Below are 20,184 nucleotides of genomic sequence, written 5' to 3'. Positions count from 1 at the left end.
CCTAGTTCTAAAAATGTGAGGGGAAGAGAGGGTCTATCTAATTAAATTATTAGCTTAAGAAACAAGTGTGGCAGTAAATCTATCACCCCTCCTCTGCTCTAATCAAATGAACACAGAATGTAGTTCAAAAAGAAAATCAAAGCCATTTTCGTTTTCTCCTGCTTGTCCTGTCATCCCTCATCTGCATTAACAATTACAGTCCTTGTAATAAATGAAAACATTTATTGAACAATTAATTCAAATACATCTAAAGAGTCGCCAGAACGGTTAATTCTGCATCTTCTCAGTTCCAAGGCAGGGACCTCACTGACCTACACCTATAAGGCCTAGGGTACAAACTATGTATGTGTCAGCTAAAATTCAGAACACAGATGACACACTTCCAGCTGAGAGGATTAGAGAAAACATGTGAGTATCTCAATGGGAACTTCAAGGATAGGTGGGATTTTCCCACATAGGTATAAAAGGTTAGATGAGATGGTCCAGAGAAAAGCACTAACCACAGCAATAAAGAGGGGATAGCACAGTGTATTCTGGGAGATGGGTGGGCAAAATTGACAGGTAGCTGAGGATCAAACCAGAGGGGACATGAAAAGTCACTGGCTCAGGAATTTGGTGTTCAATCAGTAATCGAGGAGTAACCACTGAATTATCATCACCACTACATTTTGTTTCTCCTTATTTATTTTAGTGTGCTTTGTGTGCCTTCAGTCAGGCCCCCTGCCCTTGCTCTATTGAGAGAGAACTGACATGTAACATTGTGTAAGTTTAAGATGTACATGTTGATTTGCTCTACTTATAAGCTGCAAGATGATTACCACCACAGCTGTTAGCTAAAGCCTCTGCTCACGTCACATAATTACTATTTCTTTTTGTGTGAGTGGTGAGAACATTTAATGTCAACTCTCAGCAACTTTTAAGTATATAATACAGTATTAATTATAATCACAACACTATGCCTTAAGATTCTCCAAACTTATGCGACTCCTAATAGAAAGTTTGTGTCCTTCCCGAGCCCCTGGTAACCATCATGCTACTGTTTCTATGGGATTGCCTTCACCCCCACATTTTTTATTTCTCCGTCTACTCTGGCTGATACCATGATTGTGCTCCTCATTAGAAATCATGTTGCTACTTTAAAATTCAATGCTCAATTGTTAACATATGTAAATATGGAAGATCTTTTTTTCTGCAGTGAGAAATAGGAAGAATGTTTTCTAGAATCCTAGCACTCTCCATTGGCTCTGGTTGTAAAGAACTGCACATCAGCCAGTAAGCTCGGCTCATTGACCCAGCACAGTACATGGTAAGATGTCATGCCACCTGCGTGGAGGGTTTAAGAACCAGTATGGTGATATCAGCAGCCCCAGTACCATGAATGCTTTATTTTGTTATTTCCTTATTCATTTATATTTTAGACAGCTTTATTGAGGTACAATTGATACAAAATAAACTGTACATCTTATTTATAATTTGATAAATGTTGACATATGTATAACCTCTGAAGCTATCACATCAAGGTAATGAACATATCCATCACTTCCAAGAGTTTCTTCATGCGCTTTTATCTTCCTCCCACCCTGCCTTCACAACAGGTTAGTATGTATGTATGTTCTCAAGTTTTATACAAATTGAGGCATAAAGTATGTATCCTTCTTGTCTGGCTTCTTTTTCTTTAGCATAATTATTTTGAGATTCATGCACACTGTTGCATGTATCAATACTCTATTTCTTTTTATTACTGAGTAGTTATATGGATGTACCACAGTTCATTTATCCATTCACTTGTTGAGACTTTGGTTTTCGGCATTTACAAATAAAATGCTATGGATATTCACATATCAATCTCTACAAGTCTTTGTATGGACATGTTTTTTATCTTCTTGGATAAATATCTAGGAATAGCTGGAAGCTGTGGTAGGTATATGCTTAATTTCTTAGAAAACAATATGGAATCTACTGCCTTCAATTCCTTGTTTTAAGGCTTAGAACATGATAAATGTGCTGTGCGTACTTCAAACAAATGTGTATTCTGTTGCTATTGGGTGGAGTGTGTTTTTTAAAGATTTTTTAGAATTAACTTATTTTTGTTACAGATCTTTTTTATTTGACACCCTTCTCCCAATCCCACTCCCCCCCACACACACAGTATTGTTGCCTATGTCCATTGTTTATGCTTATATGCATATAAATTCTTTGGTTTCTCTCTTCCCTCCCCACCTCCCCTCTCCTCTGAAGTTTGTCAGTCTGAATCCTACTTCTATGTCTCTAGGTCTATTTTGTTCATCCACTTATTTTGTTCATTATATTCCACAAATAAGTAAAATCATGTGATATTTGTCTTTCTCTGATTGGCTTGTTTTGTTTAGGATAATACTCTCCAGGTCCCTCCATGTTATCTCAAAGGATGAGAGATCTTTCTTACAGCTACATAGTATTCCACTGTGTACATGTACCACAGCTTTTTTATCCACTCATCTATTAATGGACACTTGGGATGTTTCCAGATCTTAAAAATAGTAAATGGTGCTGCTATGAACATAGGGGTACATATATTCTTTCTGATTGTGTTTCAGGCTTCTTAGGATATATTCCTAGAAATGGGATCACTAGATCAAATGGCAGTTCAATTTTTAATTTTTTGAGGAAACATCACATTGTTTTCCACAGTGACTATACCAGTCTGCATTCCAACCAGCAGTGCACTAGAGTTCCCTTTTCTCCACACCCTCACCAGCACTTGTTGTTTGATAATTTGTTGATGGCAGCCATTCTGACAGGTGTGAGATGATTCCTCATTGTTTTTTTCTTTTAATTTTTTATTTATTAATTTATTTTTGTTACAGATGTTTCTCATTTTTCTCCCATTGACACACTCTTCCCCTCTCCCCTACTCCATCCCCAGCTTTGTTGTCTATGTTCATTGGTCATGCATACATGCATGTAAGTTCTGTGGTTTATCTTCCCCCCCCAACCCCCCAATGAGGCTTATCAGACTGTACCTCACCTCTAATGTCTCTGGGTTAATTTTGTTCAACAGTTTGTTTAGTTCATTATATTCCACAAATAAGTGAGATCATGTGGTATTTGTCTTTCTCTACTTGGCTTGTTTCGCTTAGCATAATAATTTCCAGGTCCTTCCATGCCATCTCAAAGGATAAGAGATCTTTCTTACTGCTGCATAATATTCCATTGTGTACATGTACCACAGCTTTTTAATCCACTCATCTACTGATGGACACTTGGGTTGTTTCCAGATCTTAGCTATTGTAAATAGTGCTGCTATGAACATATATTCTTTCTGATTGGTGTTTCAGGTTTCTTGGGGTACATTCCTAGAAGTGGGATCACTGGGTCAAATGGCAGTTCAATTTTTAACTTTTTGAAGTAACACCATATTGTTTTCCACAGTGGCTGCACCAGTCTGCATTCCCACCAGCAGTATAGTAGAATCCCCTATTTTCCACACCCTCGCCAACACTTGTTTGATGATTTGTTGATGGCGACCATTCTGACAGGTGTGAGGTGATACCTCATACTTGTTTTAATTTGCATCGCTCTGATGATCAGTGATGTTGAGCATTTCTTCGTATGTCTCTTGGCTATTTGTATGTCCTTTTTGGAGAGGTGTCTATTTAGGTCCTCTGTCCATTTTTTATAAATATTTTTTTAGTTTTTGGTTTTTTGAGAGAGGAAGGGGGAGGAGGAGGAGAGAGAAATATCAGTGTGAGAGCAAAACATCGACTGGCTGCCTCCTGCATGCCCCTACAGGGGATCAATCCCACAACCCAGGCATGTACCCTGAAAGGAAATTGAACCAGTGACCTTTCAGTGTGTGGGATGATGCCCAACAAACTGAGCCACACTGGCCAGGTCACACTGGCCAAAGCAGGGTGGAGTGTTTTACAGATGTCAATTAGGTCAAGTTTGTTGTTCAGTACATCTTTTGCTTCCCTTCTTCTCCCCCATTTTTGCCAGTAATAATTCTTCTGAAGGAACACTCTTTAAAAAAAAAAAAAAAAGTTGATTTTTTTTTTAAGAGAGAGAGGAAAAAGGAGAGAGTGAGTGAGAGAGAAACAGCAATTAGCTGCCTCCTATACACACCCCGACTGGGTCTGAACCCACAACTTAGGTATGTGCTCTGATCAGGAATGAAACCCACAACCTTTCAGTTTATGGGACAATCCTCCAACCAACTGAGCCACACCGGCTAGGGCCCAAGGAACATTCTTTACCAAAGCTAAGGCTGAAACACTGACAACCGCCAAAGGCAACCCTGCTATTCAGTGTTCCCTCCCTGACATCCACAGCCCTCTTCCCATAGTCCAGAAAGTGAACACCCACCTGTTCTACTTGGCCACTCTGGACAGTTCCGATTTTGCTGGGTGCCCACATATACCTTACACTAGCCAGGTGCTGACTGGATTACAGAGATTGCCATGGAAACAGTATGATAAGCAAATCCTACATCTGAAACACTGGATTCCCATTTGTCCAGCAGGGAAGCTTAGCTATGTGATAGGTGTCAGTTAGGATCTGGGTTAACTTGGGAAATAAAGTGCCATTTATAGTGCTGACCTAAAGAAGAAGGTTTTATAAACTTGCAAGTCAAATAATTCAGCAAAAACACCACTAGAAATCTAAGGGTAATCAACAAGATGATTTTATATAAATTAAGGTTTATATATATCCATAAAATATAATATGCAATCAATAAAAATGATGGTCAAGGAAAAAGTACACATTGATTGGTTTTATTCAGTAAAACAAACAGCCAACTCATATGTATTTGGAGAAGGAAAAAATACCTTGTAAGATATATACACCAACATGTTTATATTTACAAGTATATGGTTTAGCCCTGAATGGTAGAATAAGTGATTTTAATGGTTTTTATTAGTTATTTTTTTTCTATCTTTCTATAATAAGCATGCACTAGATACTTATTACATAAGGTTGAGAATTTTAAAAAATATAATAAAATTGTCAGGTTTATGGAGAAAACTTTTCTTATGAAAATATTTCAGAAATTGAAGAGATTTTTATCTTAGGTCTCAACAGGAAACTTATACAAGGGAAAAAACTGTTAGGCCTCTGTTAGCCATTCACCTACAGATGACAAGAGGCTCAAAGCAACTCTGTTTTGTTCATCAAATTAGAGGCAACTATCTGTTTGCCTCTGGCTAGTTTGGCTCAGGGTTTGGAGCTTCGGCCTGTGGACCAGAGAGTCCCGGGTTCAGTTCCCGCTAGGAGCACTTTCCAAAAAAAAAAAGAAAAAACTTAGAGGCAACTAGGATGTCTCATATTTTATTCACACATGGAAACAACTTCAATTTTTTATAATCTAGTGAAGCTCAGTGTTTTCTCAGGAACCTGCCAGGACACATCACTTCTCACCAAAGAGATATTCTCTCCTGATAGAACAAATATACTGACCAAGAGAAATACTTTTTAAACACTTACATTATGAAACATGAGTACAACTAAAAGTCATTAAAATCCAAGTGCTTGGAATCCATGTGCTTTGAATCCTTTCTAGACTTCCTCAGATGTGTAAACTTCATTAAGCAAGTTTTTAAAAATAGTCATGCATAACGAATGGAAAAAACTCTCCTTGAGTATGTAATTCATACTTTTCTATGAATTCTAGGTGATTGGGACCTAGAACCATGGGGCTATTTGGAAACATTTTAGCCTTCTCTTTCTTCTCACCACCACACTTTTCGTCTGAGCCAGAGAGTAACAAAGCACTCAGGCTTTGTCTTTGCTGTATGGTATCCATGAACTCACAAAGGTACGACAGGGTTACTGAGTGCAGGGAGCCTTCTGTCAGCCAGGAACCTGCGAATGACCTTCCAGAATAACAGAAGGCTTAACTCATTCACAAAGTAACCAGTCAGAACCCAAACAGTGAGATACAATTCTAAGAAACATGTAAATCCATAATTAAACGCTCAGGAAAAAATTCCCCCCAAAATAGCAAATGGAAGACGCCATATGAAGATCGTAGCAGGTCAGTCATGCTCCAGGGCAGCCCTTAATTGACCAGCAGTGTCTAAGGACACAGATGTGCCTGGCACTATGCCTTTAGCATCACAGATGTTTACTTTTACCAGACACATGGGGAAACACATTTCTTGGTCAAGGACACAACATGCCTCATAGAAGTTCAAGACATGAAGCTGCTGACAGCTCCATCCCAAAGGACTCTAATGGATTGTGTGGATGTACCTCCAATTCCATTTTTACCCCGACAGGACTGAAAGAATAAATTCTAGGAGAAATGGTCCTGTGCAGAACAGTAAGAGTAAGAGCCTTCTTGGCTCAGCTATTATGTATCATTTCCACCAAGGCCACAGTCCCATTTTGGATAAAACTAACCACGTGTTCTTAAATGGCATTGCCAGCTTCCAATGGAAAAGACAAGCCACATTTCAGTGACTGACTTCTAATTCAATAAACTCTAATTCAGTAAGCAGATTCATTGTGTTAGTCTTTTTTTTTCAATCCTCACCAGAGGACACTTTTGCATTTATCTTCAGATAGAGCGGGAGGGAGAGAGGGAGGAAGAAAGAGAGAGAGAGAGACATTGACGTGAGAGGGACACATTGACAGGTTGCCTCCCGCATGACCCCAACCAGGGCCCGGGACAGACAGCAACCGAGGTTCGTGCCCTTGACCGGAAGAGAACCCGTGACTCATTGGTCTAAGGGCCAATGCTCTAACCGCTGAGCCAAACCAGCCAGGGCCCTGTTTTTGGTTAATCCTTACCCAAGAATATTTTTTCTATTTACTTTTAAGAGTGAGTGGAAAGGAGGGAGGAAGGGGGAGAGGAAGGGAGAAAGGAAGGGGGAGACTGGGGGGAGAGGGAGGAGGAGAGTAAGAGAGACACAGAGAGAGAGAGAGAAACATCGATGTGAAAGAGACACACAATTGGTTGCCTCCCACATGAACCCTGACCAGGTCAGGGATCAAACTGCAACTGAGGTACATGCCCTTGACCGGAATTGAACCCACGACTCTTTGGTCCCCAGGCTGATGCTCTAACCACTGCGTCAAACTGACCAGGGCTCTTCCCACATTTTTTTCTTTTTTTTAAATCCTTACCCGAGGACATTTTTCCATTTTTTGTTCAGATAGAGTGGGAGGGGGAGATAGAGAGAAACATCGAGTGGTTGCCACCCGCACGACCAACCAGGGCCGGGGACAAACTGCAGTCGAGGTACATGCCTTAGCGGGAACCGAACCCGGGTCTCTCTGGACCACAGGCCGACACTCTAACCGCTGAGCCAAACCGGCCAGGGCTTTACCCACATTTTTAAACATACAACTATAGACTCCAAAAGAAGCTTTGAATATGCTGGGTGTTTAAGTCATTCTTTTGGAGTTATCCTTCTCTGTAAAACACAAGTGAATTCACAGATAAGAACTTTCAAAGGGCATTTTAGAATTTGAAGGGTTTTTTTGCACTGGTAGCACAGTCTTGGCACAGAGTGCATAGGGAATAAATACCTCTTAAATTTAGAAATCTACAGAACATTGTGTATTGATGGGACGCAGTAAGTGTTTACTTATCGACACCCCTGGTGACTATGTGGCAAACAAAGAGAGGAGACAGCATTTCCCATCACAATCGTATCGCCACGGTTACCACAATACAGAATGGTAAACATGCACACGTGACAAAAAGGCAAAAGAGGTTAATGTGGTAAGAGATGGAAATTTAGGAGAGGAAAAAGAGACATGAGACAAAAACAACCAGAATCAAGGGAGAAAAATGAAAAAGAAAAATAGACTGAAACCACAAAAGACAACAACAAAATCAGGACAATACACCCATTGACAAGGACAGAGTGATCAATACATGGATACTAATAAAACTGTTCACATTCAACTGATGTTGAAAGATACTGATGTATGAATAAGTCCAGTTCCAACAAATGTATGCAAATGTATGTAAAAGAATGCCCACTCAGTAGCATGCAAATGTAAAATAGTTTGACTTATTTGTATCTACAAATAGAAAACAAAATTCTCAATTATTTTTATTTATTTATTTATTTTATCCTCACCCGAGGACATCTTCTCATTTTTTGCTCAGATAGAGAGAGGAAGAGGGAGAGAGAGAAACATCGACGTGAAGGGGACACATCGAGTGGCCGCCACCCGCACAGACCGACCAGGGCCAGAGACAAACTGCAACCAAGGTACGTGCCCTTAGTGGGAACCAAACCTGGGTCTCTTTGGACTTTAGGCCGACGCTCTAACCGCTGAGCCAAACCAGCCAGGGCTCTCAATTATTAATTAAAAAAACAAAAAACAAAAACAGAAATTGTTCAGATCCCAGTTTAATATTTTCAGTGTTTTTTAACTCAATAAAAAAAAAAGTCTTGAAAGAACATATACTTAATTCCCTATATGTTAATGGTTTGCAGGAAGTTCTGTATGTTTATAGTGGAGAGGACAGGTGTGATTTACACACTCACATTTTATATATTTACACACTTTGGCATTTAAATATTTATAAGCATAAACTACTTATTTTTTTAAAAGCGAGAACCACCACAGCCCAAATGCATCTCCTTTCTTTGAAGATATAAATCTTGGGTCCTGCCTATCCACTTTTGTCCTTAGAAATTCTCATTTTCTTCCCTATTCTTGCTCCACAGGGACAAGCTTGATCTACTAGAAACATACATTTATGTATTTGCTTCACATTTCAGTTCAGACCACAAGTCAGTGTTTCTTCGTACTTAGTCTAAAAACAAAATCTAACTTAAAAGGGGCACCAAGGCCTCTAAGATAAGGCCCTAGAGCAGAGGCATCTGGGTTTCAGTTGGAGGCGTTCTTGCTTTGTGACCACATTCCTTTCCACTGAGACAAAAACAGAGGGGTCGCTCTCTCTCCAGCACCTAAGGGAGCTCCATCTCTTTTCTGTGAGACCATGTAATACAAACTTGGTTTCCAGGACAGAGAAGTTCAGAAGAGCTTCCCGTATCCGTGCAGTATAAATCCCACAGAGTTGGGGTATTTGAACCCAAAAGCTGGGAAGGGATGGGGTGTTCCAGAGCTGTGTTTGTAAGTTTTACACACTGGTTAAATTATTTTACTCTTTTAGAATGAAATATAAAGGAATTTAATTCTTTGCTTACCCTGTAAGCACCAGCTGAAACACCAAAATGCAAAACTGAACCCTACTGAGAGCTGCAGGTCATCTTGCTTCCAAAGGTGGCTTTGTTGGCCTGCTAGCATTTCCTATTCTTGTCTTGCCACCATGGAAACAGATTACCACAATCATTAGAATGGACTGTCAGCCATTTATAATTCTGGCTGTGACTCAGTAGAATCTGATCAGCCTTTGGTCAGGTTCCAGCGTGTGCTGGCATTGGCTTCAAGTTGGAGCAGGTGGTCAAGTTTCTTCTTCCTGATAATGGCCATCTACTGGACTTGAAGACTCACACCTTTTCTAGCCCTGGGAAGGTATGTTTTGGTTCAAGAGTCCAGGATGCTACAGACACCAAGGACTGACTAACCACAGGATAAAAAGGGTCACTTCACTGACACCCAGGGTTGTTTTAGTTTTAAATTGATAATTGCTCTTTTCTTTCTAAAGGAAAAAGCCACATAATTACCCACAATGCACACCTTCCCAGTTTTGGGGTGCTTCCTAGTGTTTGCCCTGGGTTTTATTCATTTGGTTGATCCTATCTGTAGAATAACCAAATTTATACCTTGATTTATGGCCCACGGAAACCAGGTCCCTTTGTCAAGCGATCAGAAAGTTTCCAGTAGTATCAGGAAAAGGAGGACCCATGAGAGCACATGTGGAAGGACGAGTGTGGCATCCCATAAACTCACACATGCAGAGCTCAGAACATGCACAGGGACCTGGGACAGCAAGTGGGCACTAGGTACACCAGGCCTAATGAACTAGGTTCATTCTTTGAGGAGCAGATCCCAGCCCAGCCCAATGGACTTATAGTCAGATGGTCTCATAATCTCTCAATTTGATAAGACTTCTTTTTTTTTTAATCCTCACCTGAGGACATTTTCTCAAATATCTTCAGATAGAGTGTGTGGGGGGGGGCACTGATGTGAGAGGGACACACCAACTGGCTGCCTCCTGCATGACCCCAACCAGGGCCGGGGACGAACTGCAACCGAGGTATGTGCCCTTAGCCGGAATCAAATCCATGACTCTTTGGTCCACGGGCAGACACTCTAACCGCTGTGCCAAACCAACCAGGGCTGATAAGAGTTATTAAGACTAATGTCCTATCTAGGCCACCTCTTGCCTCTGCTATACATTAGTCTAAAAGGATAAGAGACAAGTGGGAAATTTCTAGAGTTTGAAAACTGCCCAGGGGATGTGTCTGTACATGTAGGCACTTAACCTTAGTATTAAGAAATTTTTTTAGTGCTGTCAGACACAAAGGGAGGTGGGTATCAGAGACAAACCAGGAATTTAGGGTTTGAACTAGCCTAGATCAGAAACTCGATATGTAAGTGTATGCATGTGAGAACTTATCCTTATTATTAGTGAATTCACCGAGTGCGGTCAAGCACAATATACTGTTGTCAGGTCCTTAGAATTCAACAAGTTCCTTATACAGACCCTGGCCCGGTTCTTACTCCACCATGCTTCCCTCTACTATCTGATGGTTTACTCTGGTTATCCCATGGAATCCTACTCTTATTCAATTATACTGCTTACATTGCTAAAACATGGAGGTTTAAAGATATATACATTAATCCAGTGTATTGTAAACAGAACTTTGCATTCTAATGCCCTAAAGTGAAATTGCCTTTAGCATTTACTCCGAGAGAATAGCCTGAAGTTGAATGGCCAAAAAAATATCACCTGAGCTACCCACAATACAGACTTCTCTGTGGCCTAACAAAATGAAATATAAGCAGAACATATGAAAAAGATCTTATCAAAATTCCAAGACCTCTCTTTCTTTCTCCTTCTGCATTGTCTGGGTGATTGGTGGTTCACAAAGCAGATCTGTTCAAACAAAAATGTCACTGCAAACTATGTAGAGAAAACTATGCCAGAGAGCTCACAGAGCTCTTTATGGTCATTTAAAGTACCTGAAAAAAAGATTTAGACAGTGGCAGATAATGAACCCACCACTGCCCAGGGCTCTGCAGCAGCAATTCTCAACCAGCGCGAAGCACGGATTTTTAAAACATGCAATACCGACTATTAAGCAGGGGCACTGACCTCTTTTCCCTTAGACTGACAAATAAAAAGAAAAAAATGACAACAGCCAACACAATAGCCGTATTGCATATAACAGGGCTGCATCTTATTGCTCACATTGCACAATAAGGTTGCATCTGGTTGGTTATTCTTATATACGAGAAATTTTTATATACAAGGATATTTATATATCAGAAATTCTTATATACAAGGATAGGTACCTGATCTTTTTTTTTTATCCTCACCCGAGGACATTTTTTTGATATTTTGTTCAGATAGAGTGGGAGGGAAGGAGAGAGAGAGAAACATCGACGTGAAAAGGACACATCGAGTGGTTGCCACCCGCACGACCCAACCAGGGCAGGGACAAATAGCAACCAAGATACGTGCCCTTAGCGGGAACCAAACCCGGGTCTCACCGAACGGCAGGTCAACGCTCTAACTGCTAAGCCAAACCGGCCAGGGATTTTTTTTTATTTTTAAAGGCACTTTACAGCAAAAAGGGTAGGTAATTACTATTATTACTTTTGTGTGTAAATCAATTAAAATTATACCTATGTTTTGGTCAGATTGGCAAAATTATATTTTTTGGTGTGCCACAGAATTTTAGTAATTAGTTACATGAGCCATGAGATGAAAATGGTTGACAATTATTGCTCTAAAGCATTCGGCACCTTTGATAGTAGTAGTGGACACACTCCATCTCAGGAAGTTGATCCCACTCTCAACTTCAGTTTGTAATGTATTCTTTTTAAATATTTTTTTTTTATTGATTTTTTTTTTTAGAGAGACAGGAAAAGAAAAGAGAGACAGAAACATCAATGTGAGAAAGTAGCATCAATGGGCTGTGTCCGGCACACCCCCTACCCTACTGGGGACCGAGCCAGCAACTGGGGCATGTGCCCTGACCAGGAACCGAACAGGGACCTCTCAGTCCATGGGACAACACTCAGTGCACTAAACTACAGCGGGCCAGGCTGCAATGCATTCTTAACAACCATCACAATACACCACAGTCATGATGCATAATAGTTTTAATGATTAGAGAAGGTGTGAGAATTGCAAAATTAGAAAGATGTGGAGAAAAGGTTTGCTTTCTCATATTTAGTCATGGGAAACAACCCAATATACACCTTAAAAATTTTGGTGCCAGGTCAGCTCACCTTCAAAATGAAAGTTCTTCCCCACATGACAATGGTGAGTATCCCAGTACTTGGCAGTAGATGGTGACTAAGTATCTGTAGAATCAACTACATGGATGAATGTAAAAATTAAGTCACAGTAGTAGGAACAATGCCAAAAGACAGAGCCGTATGATACATACACATCCAGTATGGATGAGTATGAAAAAGAAATAGTCATTGTGACATTTTTATATGCATTTAAGAGGTTAAGTACTCAAGGAAGTAAAGCATATGTAGTTTAAAAAAGATTTCCCAGGCTGGTTTGGCTCAGTGGTTAGAGCGTTGGCCTGTGGACTGAAGGGTTTCGGGTTTGATTCCCAATCAAGGCCACGTACCCTTGGGTTGCAGGTTTGGTCCCAGTCCCTGGTCAGAGTCATGGGGGAGGCAACCTATCAATGTGTCTCTCTCACATTGATGTTTCTCTCTCCCTCCTCCCTTCCTTTCCATCTAAAAAATCAATGGAAAAAAATCTTCAGGTGAGGATTAGCAAAAAAAAAAAAAAAAAAAAAAGATTTATGTGGTGGAGCCAGGCTGCTGGGAGTTAAAACCTGGTTCTGCAACTCACTAGCTTTGCACCCTGGACAAGTCACTTAACTTCTCCACTCGAAGTGTCCTTATTTGGAAAATGGAGACAATAATATACCCACTTGTGGCAGTTTTAAAACATGTCCACCAATTTTGTTACTCCTCGTTTCATGAGGTGAAACTGAATTCTCTTCTCCTTCAGCGTGGGCTTCACTTGGTGACTCACCGCAAATGGACAGAATATAGCAGAAGTGAGTGCGCAACTTCTAACATGAGGTCAAAAAAGGCACATGGCTTCCCCAGGAGAAGAAGCCTCTCTTGGGTCATTCCCTCTGGGGAAGCCAGATACAATGTCTTGATGGTCATCAAGAAGCTCCTTTGGGAGGTCCACATGACAAGCGACTGAGGGGTCTGGAGCCAAAAGCCATGTGAGTCGTCTTGAAGCAGATCTTGTGCTCCCAGTCGAGCCTTCAGATGACTGCAGCCCCAGCACGAAATACCTTGACTGCATCTTCATAGAGACCTTGAGCCTGAGACATCCAGCTAAGCTGACTCCTAAATTCCTGACCTTTAGAAAATGTGACATAACTGCTTATTATTTAAGCTGTTAAATTTGGGGGAATTTCTTACAGAGAGAAGTCACAAGGATTACATGAGAATAGATGTCAAGTGCCTAGAGTTCAGTGCTTAGCTCACAGTAAGAGCCCAGAAACAATATTCAAAATGAAGATGCTTTATCAGGCTCCAAAGGCAACCCCAAGAGAGGCTGCGGCTGATAATATTCATGTAATTGTTGTACACAGGCTTCAAGTGGGCAAGAGAGGAAATAAAAATAAGTTTGCATAGCAAAAGGAGCTAAGTTAAACTAGAAGTATTTTCCACATTATGAACCCCAATAGTGTGACTCACAGTCCCTTCACTAATGTCTCTCTTTCTACTCTTTAAGGCTATGAGCCAGTCTCTTTCTGGCCAGCACCACACCCCCAGGCTCCTCATCCATTCTCTTAAATTCGTCCTCCTTCCGTTCCCTCTTTTCCAAGTTTTGACACATCCAGGAAATCTGTTTCTCTTTTCATTCTATTTCTGAGATTAAAAAACAAAAACAAAAAACAAGGCCAATAGGTTTAAGCATTCCTATCAAGGAAAAGAAAAATAAAGAAAAGGAAAACAAAGTAATAAATTTTAAAGTGGTGTCAGGCAAATCATCACTCTAAAACATTTAATTAAACTTGGGCATAATAATAACATCTGCCCTCTCTCTACCTATATTAAAGGGAAAATTAAAAGTATGAATTAACTTCTAGATTTAAGTATTAGCATTCATGGTACATTAAAAGTATATCTTATTCAATCTTATTCCAGATTTGTTTCATCAACTACTTTTTATTGTATATTTTAGCTACATTATACATACATAGGTTAATTCCGTAACTCATTAAAGCATCCATTTGAATAACATCCACACCAGATTTTATCATCTCATATGAAACAAATGACGACGATGCCAATGCTGGCAAGGATGCAGAGAAACGGAATCTCTCATACCTGTTGCTGGTGAGAATGTGAAAAAATACAACCCCTCTAGAAAACAGTTTGGCAGTTTCTCACCAAATGAAAAATGCAATCAGTATATGAAAACCTGCACACAAATGTTTATAGATGCTTTATTCATAATAGCCAAGCACTGGAAATAAGCCAGAGGCCCTTCGGTGGGTGAATGGTTCAACGGTGGCACACCCACACCATGGACTACCACTCAGCAAAAACAAACAAACAAAACCTGTGATGACAAACAACTTGGATACATCTCAAGGGAATTTTGCTGAGTAAAAAACCCGAATTCCTAAAGGTCACATACCACATGATTCCATTTACATAATGATGAAATTACAGAGATGGAAAGCAGATGCGGAGTTTGCAGAGTCAAGGCCAAAGGAGGAGTGAGGGGTGAGAGGAGGGTGTGTGTTACACAGGCAACGGCGGGGATCCTGTGCCGATGGGACTGCCCTGCGTCCCTAGAACGAAGCACACACAGACTGGGGAAGTCTAAATAAAATGAGTGGATTCTGTCAATATCGATTTTTTTAGTTGTGATAGTGCTATAGTTTTACAAGATGTTGCCATCAGGAAAATCTAAGCAAAGGGCACAAAGGATCTCTCTATATTACTTCTCAGAATGGCACGTGAATCTACAATTATCTCAAAATAAAATGTTTACTTAAATTTAAGTTTAGAAAAAAATTTTGACATAGTTATATACACATTAATCAAGAGAGTTCTATCAGGTGGTAAAGCTGGACAATGAAGCTATATGAACTCATATACATCCCTATTTTAAAGCCCTACCAAAAGATTGTCCTATTCCTATTAATTCTTTAATTGATTTAAGGTTCAGTATTGTAAAAATATTATTTCATTAGGATGAAATAAACGTGACTTTTAAAACAATCATATTTTACTCAATTTATAATTTTCCTGATTTGTTCCATCACTACCTTTTATTGTAGTATACAATATCTTAGGTATGGTCTACTTTAATTAATATCCATACCTCATGTCAGATATGTCTCACATGATATTAAAAAATACCAAATATATGAACTTAACATATTTTAAACTACTATATATGAAACAGATATAATCAGGGTACATTTTATAATAACAAGGCATCGGTGAGCTCACTACTAAGAACCGTCTATTTTTCTAAACCTGTTTCTATATGAAAATTCATTCAGACAACATTTGTTTGCATTTAAAATACCTCATTACCAAAATATGAATTTTTGGAATACAACTTATTTTAGGTTGCATACTTCCTTTTTTTTAAGTTTTTTTTTTTCTTTATTGATTTTTATTTTTATTATTTATTTATTTTATCCTCACCCAAGGACATTTTTCCATTTTTTGTTCAGAGAGAGTGGGAGGGAGGGAGGAAGGGGGGGGGGGAAGAAACACTGATGAGAGAGAACACTGACTGGCCTCCTCCTGCATGCCCCCCACTGGGGATTTGGCCCACAACCTGGGCATCTGCCCTGACCAGGAATCGAACTGGCAACCTCTTGGTGCATGAGTTGATGCTCAACCACTGAGCCACATTGACTGGGCTGCATACTTCCTTTTAATTAATAAACAAACTAATTTATTTTAAATACTTCAAAGCCCAGTGCTTATAAGCTGCTCTAGTAAAAGAGCAAACTTCCACTTTTAAATTTAGATCACTCCCTAGCTTTTCCAATCACAGGAATTTTCAATCCCAGAATACATACAATATATTTAGGATAAAACTAATAATCCCCCAGCCTACTACAGGAATTCTCTTCTGAGACATATTTGATTTGATAACCACCTATAATTATGTCTGTTTACCATTTATGCAGTCATAAATCAAGTCAACATTAAGTTCATATATTATTTAAATATAAATGTATGTGTAATCATGTAAAGGAATACTGATCTCAGCTTGGTATGACTTACAAGTAGGACTGTGTGTTATCTGAGAGCAATGAAAGACACATAACAAATGTCAAAAAAAAGAAAAAGAAATGGTGAGATTGAGAAATAACCTAGATTAACAAAAGTAATATGTGCTTTGCAAATTCATCTAAAAATTTTTTTTTAATTTTTATTGATTTTAGAGAGAGAGGAAGGGAGAAGGAGAGAGAAAGAGAGAAACATCGATGTGAGAGAGAAACGTGGATCTCCTGTCTCCTGCACGCATGCCCCACACTAGAGATGTGCCCTGACTGGGAATCTAGCTGACGACCTTTTGGTGCATGGGATGATGCCCAACCTACTGAGCCACAATGACCAGGGCTAGATTTAAATATTTTTAAAATTTGTTCAATATTTACTATAGGTTCCTATAGCACTGAAACTTTTCAATGACTATAATGGAAGGAGAAGACCAGTGAATCGAGCCTGGTGGTTTGGTTCACTCCAGGGTAAGTCCACAAGGTCGGGGCGTTGCTATTATCATTTGGTTAGGCTCCCCAAGTTTCCCAGGCTCTTTGCAGAATCACTGTAGTTGTGATCTCCACATCTGACAAGCACCGAACCTCTTGATCTCAAACTGTGCGTGGATCCTTGTTTTAGTAGCACTGTGCTTAAACTTATCAAGTACAAGGACTCTTCTGGGGAGCAGTATTTACAGCCTACTCAGGACCCTGGATATAGTCATCTTGAATATTCAGTTGACTTGGTTGCAGATAACATACAAGGACCTACTGAAATCTAATGAAAACTGAGCTAGATAATGGATTGATCCTCACCTTATATCCTAACATTTCAGGATAAAACTGCAGCTATGCAACAGAAACTTAAAATTCAGAATCTTGGAGTTCAAAACATGTTTTGTCTCTTGTCTAATAAGACACAATGCAGGATTTAAGAGCTCCATTGGATTAGAGCTCCCAATGAATAAGGATATTGGCTAAAATAAATGTGGACTGGTACTTATCCAGATAGCCTTTGTCATGTTGCAATAGGACACACACCATTTAAAAAAAAAAGAAAGAAAGAAAAATGATGCCTTAAGCCAGAAATTTAAAGAATTCAGCAGACTTGTCAGTGCAAAACAGGGTAAGTGGGCTCCAGAGTTACTGATGTGAAATCCGTTCCCCACAGGCACTCTGACCTAACCGTCATGACTGAATCTATTGGCTGGTTTTTGTTTTTCCTGGTGAGAAAGAAAAGCACAGTAGAGCAGAGTGCTTAAGCACACAGACTCTAGAAGCAGAATGCCTGGATTTGAAAACCAGCTCCAGCACCTACTACTGAGTGATCATAGAGAACCTCCTGACTAATTTGAGCCTTCCTTTTCTTACCTATAAAATGAAATACATACAACCTACCTCATAAGGTTGCTAATAGGATTAAATAAATGAATATTTATAAAGCATTTAGAAAAGTGCCTGGCACATAGTAAGCATTATACAAGTTTTTGTTAAATACGTTAAATAAATATAACCCCTCAGTTGCTATCTGGTAATACTTTTTGCTGGCAGGAGCAGAATGAACACTAAAGAATGAAATTATTCAAATCCTAAAACTTGGGACTTCATTTACCGAGCTAAGATTCTTTAAAAAGTTACTCTTAACACCTGGCCGGTGTAACTCAGTGGCTGGGCGTCAACCCATGCACCAAGAGGTCGCTGGTTCAATTCCTGGTCAGGGCACATGCCCAGGTTGTGGGCCCAATCCCCAGTGGGGGGCATGCAGGAGGCGGCCAGTTGATGTTCTCTCTCATCGATGTTTCTATCTCTCTCTCTCTCCCTAAAAATCAATATAGAAAAAAAGAAAAGAGAATAAAAAGTTACCCTTAATAAAGCAAAGCTTCAAAAATAGCCATTAAGAAGAAAAAGCACTGAACAGCAGGACACAAATATTTTATTATTAATGCTGAATTTCTAGAGTGAAGCTCTATTATTCACACAATCTCTGCTCCCTTTTGGGAATTTGGAATTGCTTTTCAAGGTTTAACATGTAAATGAGAACATACATGTATAATATAACATTTGTAAAGAGCGCAAACAAAACAGTACATTTAAAGAAACCAGCTCAGTGTTTTCCATTTTGTGAATTTCAAACAACTCAGGCAGTTTCCAAAACTGTTCTTCTCCAGATAAGGAAGAATTCTCAAAATTGTCAGAACCTGAGGGCATGGAAGGATCTTCCAAGTGGACATGACTTGGCCTGTCAGTGGTCTCCCTAAACCCTGTGTGCCAGCCTAACTCTGGCCAGAACTCAGGCCACAACATGCAGAGCCAAAAACAGTTCTCACAGTGCCAGAGTCTGCGTTCTAATATGACCAAATAAAGATACAGCCAACATCCCAGATATGCTGTTCTGTTGTGCCAAAACTTCGCAATCACTCTTCCAAATAGCCACATCTAAGCTATTCATTAAAGTGCAACTTACCTGGACACTAGGAAAGAATTTCCAAACGTTCTAACTACAGTAGAATATAAAACCTCATCAGAAAGCTAAAAGACAGTGTATGTATATATTAAACTATACTATACCCAAGACTTGAACAAAATATTTTTAGTATGGTTAACAGCACATGCCCAATGCAATATACGTTTTTGCTAACTCAAATTGTGTCACAGATACTATGACATCTTCAGGGAAGATGAAAATGGATTCTTGACCTCACACCTCATCCCTTTAACACTACTGAAGGGTAAGCAGTGCTGGGACAACTGGCCTATAACCTTCAGACGACCCTCTAAGGCTAGCACAGGCATCTTTTTTTTTTCTCCAAGTGTCTTACTCTGTGTTGAAGAGTATATTCATTAGAAATTTAAAATTGTATTTGCAATGTCATGTTATGGCTCAAAGATGTTTAAAAAAACATAATAGATACACATACACACACACACACTTGTTTTGAAAATATATAACAAAAACACGTACAACAGCCCTGGACGGTTTGGCTCAGCGGTTAGTGTCGGCCTGCGGTCCTGAGAGACCCTGGTTCGGTTCCCGCTAAGGGCGCGTACCTCGGTTGCAGTTTGTCCCCGGCCCTGGTCGGTTGTGCGGGTGGCAGCCACTCGATGTGTTCCTTTCGCATCGATGTTTCTCTCTCTCTCTGTTCCTCTCTCTCCCTCCCACTCTACCTGAACAAAAAATGGAAAAATGTCCTCGGGTGAGGATTAAAAAAAAATAATAATAAAAAAAAACACGTACAACAAAATTATTGCTAACCTCACAATCAACTCACTACATTAAAACAAAATTCCCAAGCCTATGGCCTTCAAATGTGCATAATTATGCTTTCCTCCTCTTCTGCAACTTTTCTCCTCTGGCCTCTACTGGGTCAGTCTTCACACCACACCTTGCTTATTCCTGGCTAAAAGCCTTTTTCTTTGGTGGTTATTCATTTTGCATAAAGGGCTCACTTCTTTTTTTTGTTGCTGTTAATCCTCTTCAGAGAATGTTTTTTCCATTGATTTTTAGACAGTGGAAAGGATGGAGAGGGAGGGCGTGGAGGGAGGGAGGGAGGGAGAGGGAGAGAGAGACATGGATGTGAAAGAGACACATCAGTTGGTTGCCTCTCACATGCACCCTGACCAAGACTCAAAACTGCAACCCAAGTATGTGCCCAAGACTGGGAATCAGTGAGCAGGCTGACACTCTAATCGCTGAGCCACACCAGTCAGGGCAAGACTCACTTCTTGACTTGAAGTCCAAACCAAGTCTCCTCTTCCCCAAGAAGAAGATTTCCCTGACTGCTCCAATTCTTTTGTTCCTTTATTGCTGAACCCCTAC

At 39.8% G+C, this 20,184-nt stretch overlaps 1 protein-coding gene across 2 annotated transcripts in view; it reads right to left on the bottom strand.

Moving 5' to 3' along the window:
• Positions 1 to 20,184, bottom strand: part of RBPMS (RNA binding protein, mRNA processing factor) — a 181,603-nt gene that overhangs the window by 104,090 nt on the left and 57,329 nt on the right. The gene's annotated exons all lie outside the window — the stretch shown is intronic.

This window comes from Molossus molossus, unplaced genomic scaffold, assembly GCF_014108415.1.
Source record: "Molossus molossus isolate mMolMol1 unplaced genomic scaffold, mMolMol1.p scaffold_m16_p_9, whole genome shotgun sequence".
In the NCBI taxonomy this organism is placed as follows: domain Eukaryota; kingdom Metazoa; phylum Chordata; class Mammalia; order Chiroptera; family Molossidae; genus Molossus; species Molossus molossus.
This window is presented reverse-complemented; position numbering and strand designations above follow the sequence as displayed.